The following is an 8,311-nucleotide window of genomic DNA, read 5'->3' as shown; positions in this document are numbered from 1 at the left end:
CAACCAATTAAGCACTATATTCAAGAGACTCTAAAATTATACTGAAATGTCCTAAGCATGATGACTTTTCTGATAGGAGCTCTAGAACCTACTCAAGAAATACCTAGGATGAGAATATTGCAAGAGTTCTTTTCCAGCCTATCGCAAAGTTGTTATGCTTCTCCAAAATCTTTAAGGACATGATAGATACCCAAAACTCTAAATAATCAAAACTAAGAGGAGTAATGAAATTGTGTAGTACAAGATAACATGATCAACCTTTTCTTAATTATCATTTTAGTATCATAGTCCCATCTTAAGCACTTTTAAGACATAACATGGTTTATCCAAACTTGAAGTTACATAATATCCTACATGGACACCCGCATTAACATATATGGATATACATCAATCAATCACATCATTTTCGATTCTACCCTTTTATGATATTCCATATTGAGCACTCCTCTCATGGCAATGCAAAAGAAGCATCCATACAAAAGAAAATAATAATTTGATTTAAAGATTATTTTACATATTCCTTCATTATACAAGACTAATAAAAAAAGCTTTATTTTTAATTTTTTATTTAAGAAACTAATATAGTAGGAATATCCATAATGACAACACTAGTACCTCTTACAAATATCTACTTCCAAATTACAAGTAACAAAGTCATATTTGAAAATTGCCCAAAAGATTATCTGTTCTTAGAATTTTATGTTGCTAGAATACAAAAAGGAAAAGTATAATAGTAAGAATCTAGCTTAGTAACTTTAAATCCATCCATCCTTCATATTTCTTGAACATGAACATAACATTTTCAAGATCTTGTGCAAATGCAATATAACGACGTCTTTAGGCTCCTAATCGCATTACAACTATTCCATCAGTTGTAGGTATATATAATAAGAAATCCTTACACATAAGCACATTTTACTACAAGAATTAACGACGTCTTTAGGCTCCTAATCGCATTACAACTATTCCATCAGTTGCAGGTATATATAATAAGAAATCCTTACACATAAGCACATTTTACTACAAGAATTGAATGACATTGAAGTAGTAGAATAATACGTTAATGCTGGAATTTGAAAAATATAAAGATCGAATACATACAAAATAGAGAGATTTGCTTGTACCTCCTCAAAGTTAATAGATATTTGTATATAACACTTGGACATAAATAAAATTATATGTACCATATCTATATAAGAAATAAATAAAATTAATTCTTTTATTTCAATTTAGAAAAACAATAAAATCTTAAATAGGGAAAAAATTAAAAAATTTAAATTCACTCAAAAACGTAAAAGTTAAAATTCATTCATATTAAGGAAAATAATACATTATCATATGAACACCATACATATTTCATTCTAAAAGATTAAATAAAAAAATATTTTAGATTTCAAAATTTCAAAAATATCACAAATAAATATAGCAAATGAGAAAGAAATATGATTAAAATGGAAATTACAGATATTCTAATAGATTTTCTATTAAAAAATAATCTAACTCTAATTAATGTAATTATAAAAAGTTAGATAATAATAATAATAATTTAATTTTGACTAATGTTATTAAAAAAAGTATTCTAACAAATCAAATATCTTTAAGTTCTGATTTAGACAAGTTGATCCTCCACCTGTAATATGAACTCGAGATCTATTTTAAAAATTTGTATCACTTTCAGGAATTGTTATCAAGATTGGTCATTTTTACAAATATATAAATTTATAAAATTAAAGAAATCAAGTTCAGAAATGCTCAATTTTATTCCATTTGGGGGTTCTTCACTGTGAAAACAAGGGAGATAATTTGATCTCATGCAATATTCGGTAGGACAGCATCCAGTAGGTACCTAGATAATTTGTAAAGAAGGGAGATGTATAATTTGACACAACTGTTTGCCTTGAATTGCTTCGAAATGATTGGATTTTGGTGCACTCCTCATGGCCGCCTGCCAGAAAGCCGAGGACGCAATGCCATACATGAATACTATGTGAGATAGTAATAGGTGGTTTGCAGAAACTTAATTGGAGGTGATCGAGAGCAAGTCTTCGTGCTCAGAAAGTCGGGCAGTATGAATTGGAGGTGATCGAGAGCAAGTCTCCTCCTCCCCTCTTCATCTGCCCACACTGATGTGCTCACAATGCAATTCCCAACCCCCAAATCGTCCTCGTTTAACACAACAATATGTATCCTGTAAAAATGCTGCACGGAATAGGTGAAGAGTAGCCTCGCCCTGTTGTCAGGTGGCATCCAGGCAACTGTGCCGCTGGGCAAATGTGGCAGAAGCAACCACCTCCATCCACTTCTTCACCGGTTCCCACCAACACCCACAGTTTTACCCCAGCTGCCGGACTGGGCCACTCCCCGAACTGCCCATTCTCATCCATATGCACGAATTTTGACTCGCTGTGAAAAAATGCTCTACTCACCACATCTGCATGATCTAGGTATATTTCATCACTGAATCTCTGAAATAAATTACCTGTCTTCCGCACCCCACTACTGCTAAGGAGTAATGCTCCTTCACTTGTTCCCATCGCTCTTTCAACTTGGGGCTTTTTTCTATATCCACCACCATCAATCCCTTCATCTTGGCTAACGTATCAATTGTATTTTCCTCCAATTGAGAACATTCTGAAGCCTTCACGGCAGTAAGTGAACTCAAACATTCGAAATCACCAGAGAGGCTCTGTATTGCACTGCATCCTTGCATGCTCACATATTCTAAATACTTCAGCTGACCAACATTTTGAGGTAGACTCGTGAGCTTCTCACAGTCTCGCAACTCCAAATGTTTCAGGAAGCAAGATATACAAAACTTTCAGGCAACAAAGATAGTTGTGTACATTTGACTAAATATAGTTTCACCAATTTTTTTAAATTACCAAAACTGTCTGGAAGGCTCCCCAAGCTGGAACAAGAGCTTAAAGACAAATCTTGTAAACAAGACAAACTACCAAAACTGTCTGGAAGGCTCCCCAAGCTGGAACAAGAGCTTAAAGACAAATCTTATCAACAAGACAAACTACCAAAACTGTCTGCAAGGCTCCCCAAGCTGGAACAAGAGCTTAAATTCAAATGTTGTAAACAAGACAAACTACCAAAACTGTCTAGAAGGCTCTCCAAGTTGGAACAAGACAATAAAAACAAACGTTGTAAACAAGACAAACTACCAAAACTGTCTAGAAGGCTCCCCAAGCTGGAACAAGAGCTTAAATCTAAATATTGTAAACAATACAAACTACCAAAACTGTTTGGAAGGCTCCCCAAGCTGGAACAAGAGCTTTAATCCAAATGTTGTAAACAAGACAAACTACCAAAATTGTCTGGAAGGCTCCCCAAGCTGGAACAAGAGCTTAAATTCAAATATCGTAAACAAGACAAACTACCAAAACTGTCTAGAAGGCTCCCCAAGCTGGAACAAGAGCTTAAATCCAAATTTTGTAAACAAGACAAACTACCAAAACTGTCTGGAAGGCTCCCCAAGCTGGAACAAGAGCTTAAATTCAAATATTGTAAACAAGACAAACTACCAAAACTGTCTGGAAGGCTCCCCAAGCTGGAACAAGAGCTTAAATCCAAATTTTGTAAACAAGACAAACTACCAAAACTGTCTGGAAGGCTCTCCAAGCTGGAACAAGACAATAAAAACAAATGTTGTAAACAAAACAAACTACCAAGATTGTCTGGAAGGCTCTCCAAGCTAGAACAAGAGCTTAAATCCAAATATTGTAAACAAGACAAACTACCAAAACTGTTTGGAAGGCTCTCCAAGTTGGAACAAGAGCTTAAATCCAAATTTTGTAAACAAGACAAACTACCAAAACTGCCTGGAAGGCTCCCCAAGCTGGAACAAGACCTTAAATCCAAATGTTGTAAACAAGACAAACTACCAAAACTATCTGGAAGGCTCCCCAAGCTGGAACAAGACCTTAAATCCAAATGTTGTAAACAAGACAAACTACCAAAACTGTCCGGAAGGCTCCCCAAGCTGGAACAAGACCTTAAATCCAAATGTTGTAAACAAGGCAAACTACCAAAACTGTCCGGAAGGCTCCCCAAGCTGGAACAAGACCTTAAATCCAAATGTTGTAAACAAGACAAACTACCAAAACTGTCTGGAAGGCTCCCCAAGCTGGAACAAGACCATAAATACAAATGTTGTAAACAAGACAAACTACCAAAACTGTCTGGAAGGCTCCCCAAGCTAGAACAAGACCTTAAATCCAAATGTTGTAAACAAGACAAACTACCAAAACTATCTAGAAGGCTCCCCAAGCTAGAACAAGACCTTAAATCCAAATGTTGTAAACAAGACAAACTACCAAAACTGTCTGGAAGGCTCCCCAAGCTGAAACAAGACCATAAATACAAATGTTGTAAACAAGACAAACTACCAAAACTGTCTGGAAGGCTCCTCAGGCTGGAACAAGAGCTTAAATACAAATGTTGTAAACAAGACAAACTACCAAAACTGTCTGGAAGGCTCCCCAGGCTGGAACAAGAGCTTAAATACAAATATTGTAAACAAGACAAACTACCAAAACTGTCTGGAAGGCTCCCCAGGCTGGAACAAGAGCTTAAATCCAAATGTTGTAAACAAGCCAAACTACCAAAACTGTCTGAAAGGTTCCCCAGGTTGGAACAAGAGCTTAAATCCAAATGTTGTAAACAAGAGAAACTACCAAAACTGTCTGGAAGGCTCCTCAGGCTGGAACTAGAGCTTAAATACAAATGTTGTAAACAAGACAAACTACCAAAACTGTCTGGAAGGCTCCTCAGGCTGGAACAAGAGCTTAAATACAAATGTTGTAAACAAGACAAACTACCAAAACTGTCTGGAAGGCTCCCCAGGCTGGAACAAGAGCTTAAATACAAATATTGTAAACAAGAAAAACTACCAAAACTGTCTGGAAGGCTCCCCAGGCTGGAACAAGAGCTTAAATCCAAATGTTGTAAACAAGACAAACTACCAAAACTGTCTAGAAGGCTCCCCAGGCTGGAACAAGAGCTTAAATCCAAATGTTGTAAACAAGACAAACTACCAAAACTGTTTGGAAGGCTCCCCAAGCTGGAACAAGAGCTTAAATCCAAATGTTGTAAACAAAACAAACTACCAAAACTGTCTGGAAGGCTCTCCAAGCCGGAACAAGAGCTTAAATTCAACTCTTCCAAAATAAAAAGGTTACTAATGCTTTTTGGAAGGCTATTAAACCCACTACAGTGTCGTAATGTTAGACAATTCAGAAATTGAACTTGGCAAAGTGTAGCGATAAGATTAGTTAATCTAACACCTTCTATATATACATATCTCAATGAAGACGGGATGGTGGCCGCAAACTGCAAAACAATTTCATCGTTTCGAGTTAAAAATGTCTTGAAAAAAAAATCAAAATTAATTTGTTTTTCCGGAAATAGTATAATAAATCAGATAGAAGTTGTAGATCTTGCCTCAGGGACATTGTAATCTTCGTAGTCTATGTCGGGGACGTTGGAGACTTTTTCATTTCTCAAAATGATTGCTGATAATCTTGGATGTTTACTTACATCCATCCATGAGTAATTTTTATGATTCTCCATGCTAAGCAGCCTTAGATTTTCAAAGGCTCCTCTACATTCTCCATTTATTATTCTTGTGTTTCCTGTCAAGCTCAAAACTCTTAAAGATCTCTTCATCATATTCAGATGACGTGCGTCTAGCTCGCATGATTCATTAAGAGCGATCCCCTTTATTTTCTTTATGCTCTGCAAAAATGTGTGCAACTCAAAAGTAAATCAAATGTAGAGCACTAATTGATCTTCAAAATATTTCCCATAACTGATTCTATAAAGTTATATCCCAAAATAAATACCTCTGGATCTTGGAGAGCATCAGTGAGAGATCGTAAGTCGGTGATTCTCTCCCCATCTCTCGACAACATTCTCCCTCGTGCTTTCACTATATCGTGAACATTCACCTTGCCATAATTTGTGACGTTTACAAGCGCAGCCCTTTCAATCTCTTCAAACTCTGTTGCTCCAACACTAAAGACCACCCTCTGTCGCTCCCAATTAGAAAAGAAGAAGACAATGTCAAGAAATGCCTCTTTACAAGAGGCATCCAAGCGATTATAAACAAAGTCCACCATACGCTCACTTAATTCGCCTTCCCCTCCTCGTAGCAACCATGACTTGAGATATTCCACTCTCTCTCTACAAGCTGCCACATTTTGTGCATGCTCACGTAATTTCGGCCCTGCCATTTTCAATGCCAGTGGAATTCCCTGGCATATTTCGAGGAGACCGTGTATATCTATGGTGGGATCAAAACATGCGTGGGCATTATCTAAAGCCAACTCACACAAGATTTCTTGTGCCTTGTCTTGTGGAAGACAAGATACTGGATAATGGCATCGTTCAACTCCTGGCTGTAACAACATACTGGTCTCATTCAGATTTCTTGTTGTAAGAAGAATCCTGCTCTGCTGTCGAAGTGACGCCAGGTCACTAATAGGCAGTAGCTTTTCCAGGTGCTTTTGCTCCAATGCATTGTCAACAAAAATAAAGACAGGCTTAGAGGATTGCTCTTTAAAATATTCGGACAATAGTTCCCGACCTTCATTCAAACTTCTCAAGTCAATATTAGGGCCATAAAGGTCTCTTAAGATTTGTTGCTGTGCAACTTTCAGATCAGCCTCTGAACAGTTCTGCTCTAAATAGACCTTGCAATATTTGTAGTTCTGAAGGTCGAGTTTGCTGAAAACTGTTTCTGCTAAAGTAGTCTTTCCTATCCCACCATGACCATAAATAACCACTGCTTTAACTGATTTGCTTTCCATATCTAGAAGCCGTGTAACATCATTTCTTGCTTCCTCAATACCCACTACAACAAACACAAATTAATTTTTATTAGAAAATGTGTTAAAATAAAAATGAAAGAAAATTAAAGATATTATATATATGTACTAATAGTTGATCATTTTAAAGTTTTTTGATTGCTGATAGATCTATTTACACCAAAAATACTATTTGTTTTGGATGAGTGACTATTAAACTCAACATAATTTTACTTATAATTTAAGAGATCTAAATAGACTAAATTAGCCTAAACAGCTACTGAATAAAGAAAGACGAGAGAAATTAACACCTGCTTGAGGAGTTCTTCCCTGGGATGGAGGCAACACAACTGGAATCCTATTCAGCACAGCAATTATTGATTCCATTGTGAGCTCCGAGTACTCCTGCCCAAGTGCTCTTCGTAATTTCTGCAAATCATCAGCCGTAACCGGAGCAGCAAAAAATCTACGTGACCATCAAAAGTAAACAAAGATTCATCGTTATTAGGAGTCGATTTACGGACAAATGACCAAATAAAATTTACAATACATAAATTTGAATTACTTGGAAAGTGGATGAGACTGCATTTGTGATATGCAGAGGAGGGAACCTTCTACAATGAATTGGAGAACCCTTTTCAGCTTCTCTTGATTACCCAAGTGATCCTCCAACTGCTTGATGTATTTTGCAAGGTTAAACATGTATTTCAGCAGCACTATGCATTCCTCTCTGTTGGAAGAAACTTGCTCAATTCTTTCCAACACAAAACCCACAACTGAGAGCGCTACTCCCACCCACATTATCTGCGCTCCTTGATTCGTCACATCTATCACCAATTTCCGTGTCTCACGGTTAAGATTTGGAACAATGTCCCTCTGCACTCAAAAACATATTCAACAGAATTGTTATTAAAACTTCCTATTAAAACTTCAATTATGTACATCAAAAAGCTTAATATGACAAGGAAATGGATTTAGACCTTGCACACGTGTTTAGATCGCGTCAGTGTCTTCTCCAGTAAACCATTGCTCGAATTGAGAGAGGCAGTCACCCGATTTGTCTTGGCAAGGTGGGCAATCGATTGAAAGTTTCTCTGGTCAATGGCAGTTAAGAGCTGGTCTATGTAAGAAATGAGTTCATCAATGTGACTCATATCTTCCACTTGGATCACTTTATCAAATATATCTTGATAATCTACTTGATCAAGAGCAGAGCCTGAACAGCAGCAGCAAGTGTTGCCCATTTTTCTCTTACTGAATTTACGAAAGAGGGAAGCTGTGTAAATGAGATTTGAACAAGATATGACTTAGGGTTAAGCAAATGTATGTACACAAAAGAGGAGATCCACAGTCTTTAATAGACGTGTGTTGTCCAGCTGTAAAGGCGAAAGAAAAGTGCAGGATAACCGTTGCCAAGAAAAAGCATGTGCGAAAAGCATCTTCTGCAACTTTGTTCTGCACCAGTGGCCGTTGAACTGCACTTCCACTATTTGTTTGTC

The 8,311-nt window shown here is 36.9% G+C and overlaps 1 pseudogene across 1 annotated transcript; it reads right to left on the bottom strand.

Moving 5' to 3' along the window:
- Positions 1 to 1,741: 1,741 nt before the first annotated feature.
- On the bottom strand, positions 1,742 to 8,107 carry LOC149540471 (uncharacterized; annotated as a pseudogene). The gene is made up of 8 exons (XR_016356404.1): positions 7,793 to 8,107; positions 7,378 to 7,688; positions 7,124 to 7,278; positions 5,850 to 6,859; positions 5,449 to 5,742; positions 4,761 to 5,337; positions 3,641 to 4,259; positions 1,742 to 2,920 (listed from the first exon to the last, which is right to left on the bottom strand). The product of XR_016356404.1 is annotated as an uncharacterized LOC149540471 (transcript).
- Between the last annotated feature and the right edge of the window lie 204 nt (positions 8,108 to 8,311).

Source organism: Cupressus sempervirens, chromosome 9 (assembly GCF_028749045.1).
Source record: "Cupressus sempervirens isolate cs-2001-9-10 chromosome 9, ASM2874904v1, whole genome shotgun sequence".
NCBI lineage: Eukaryota > Viridiplantae > Streptophyta > Pinopsida > Cupressales > Cupressaceae > Cupressus > Cupressus sempervirens.
This window is presented reverse-complemented; position numbering and strand designations above follow the sequence as displayed.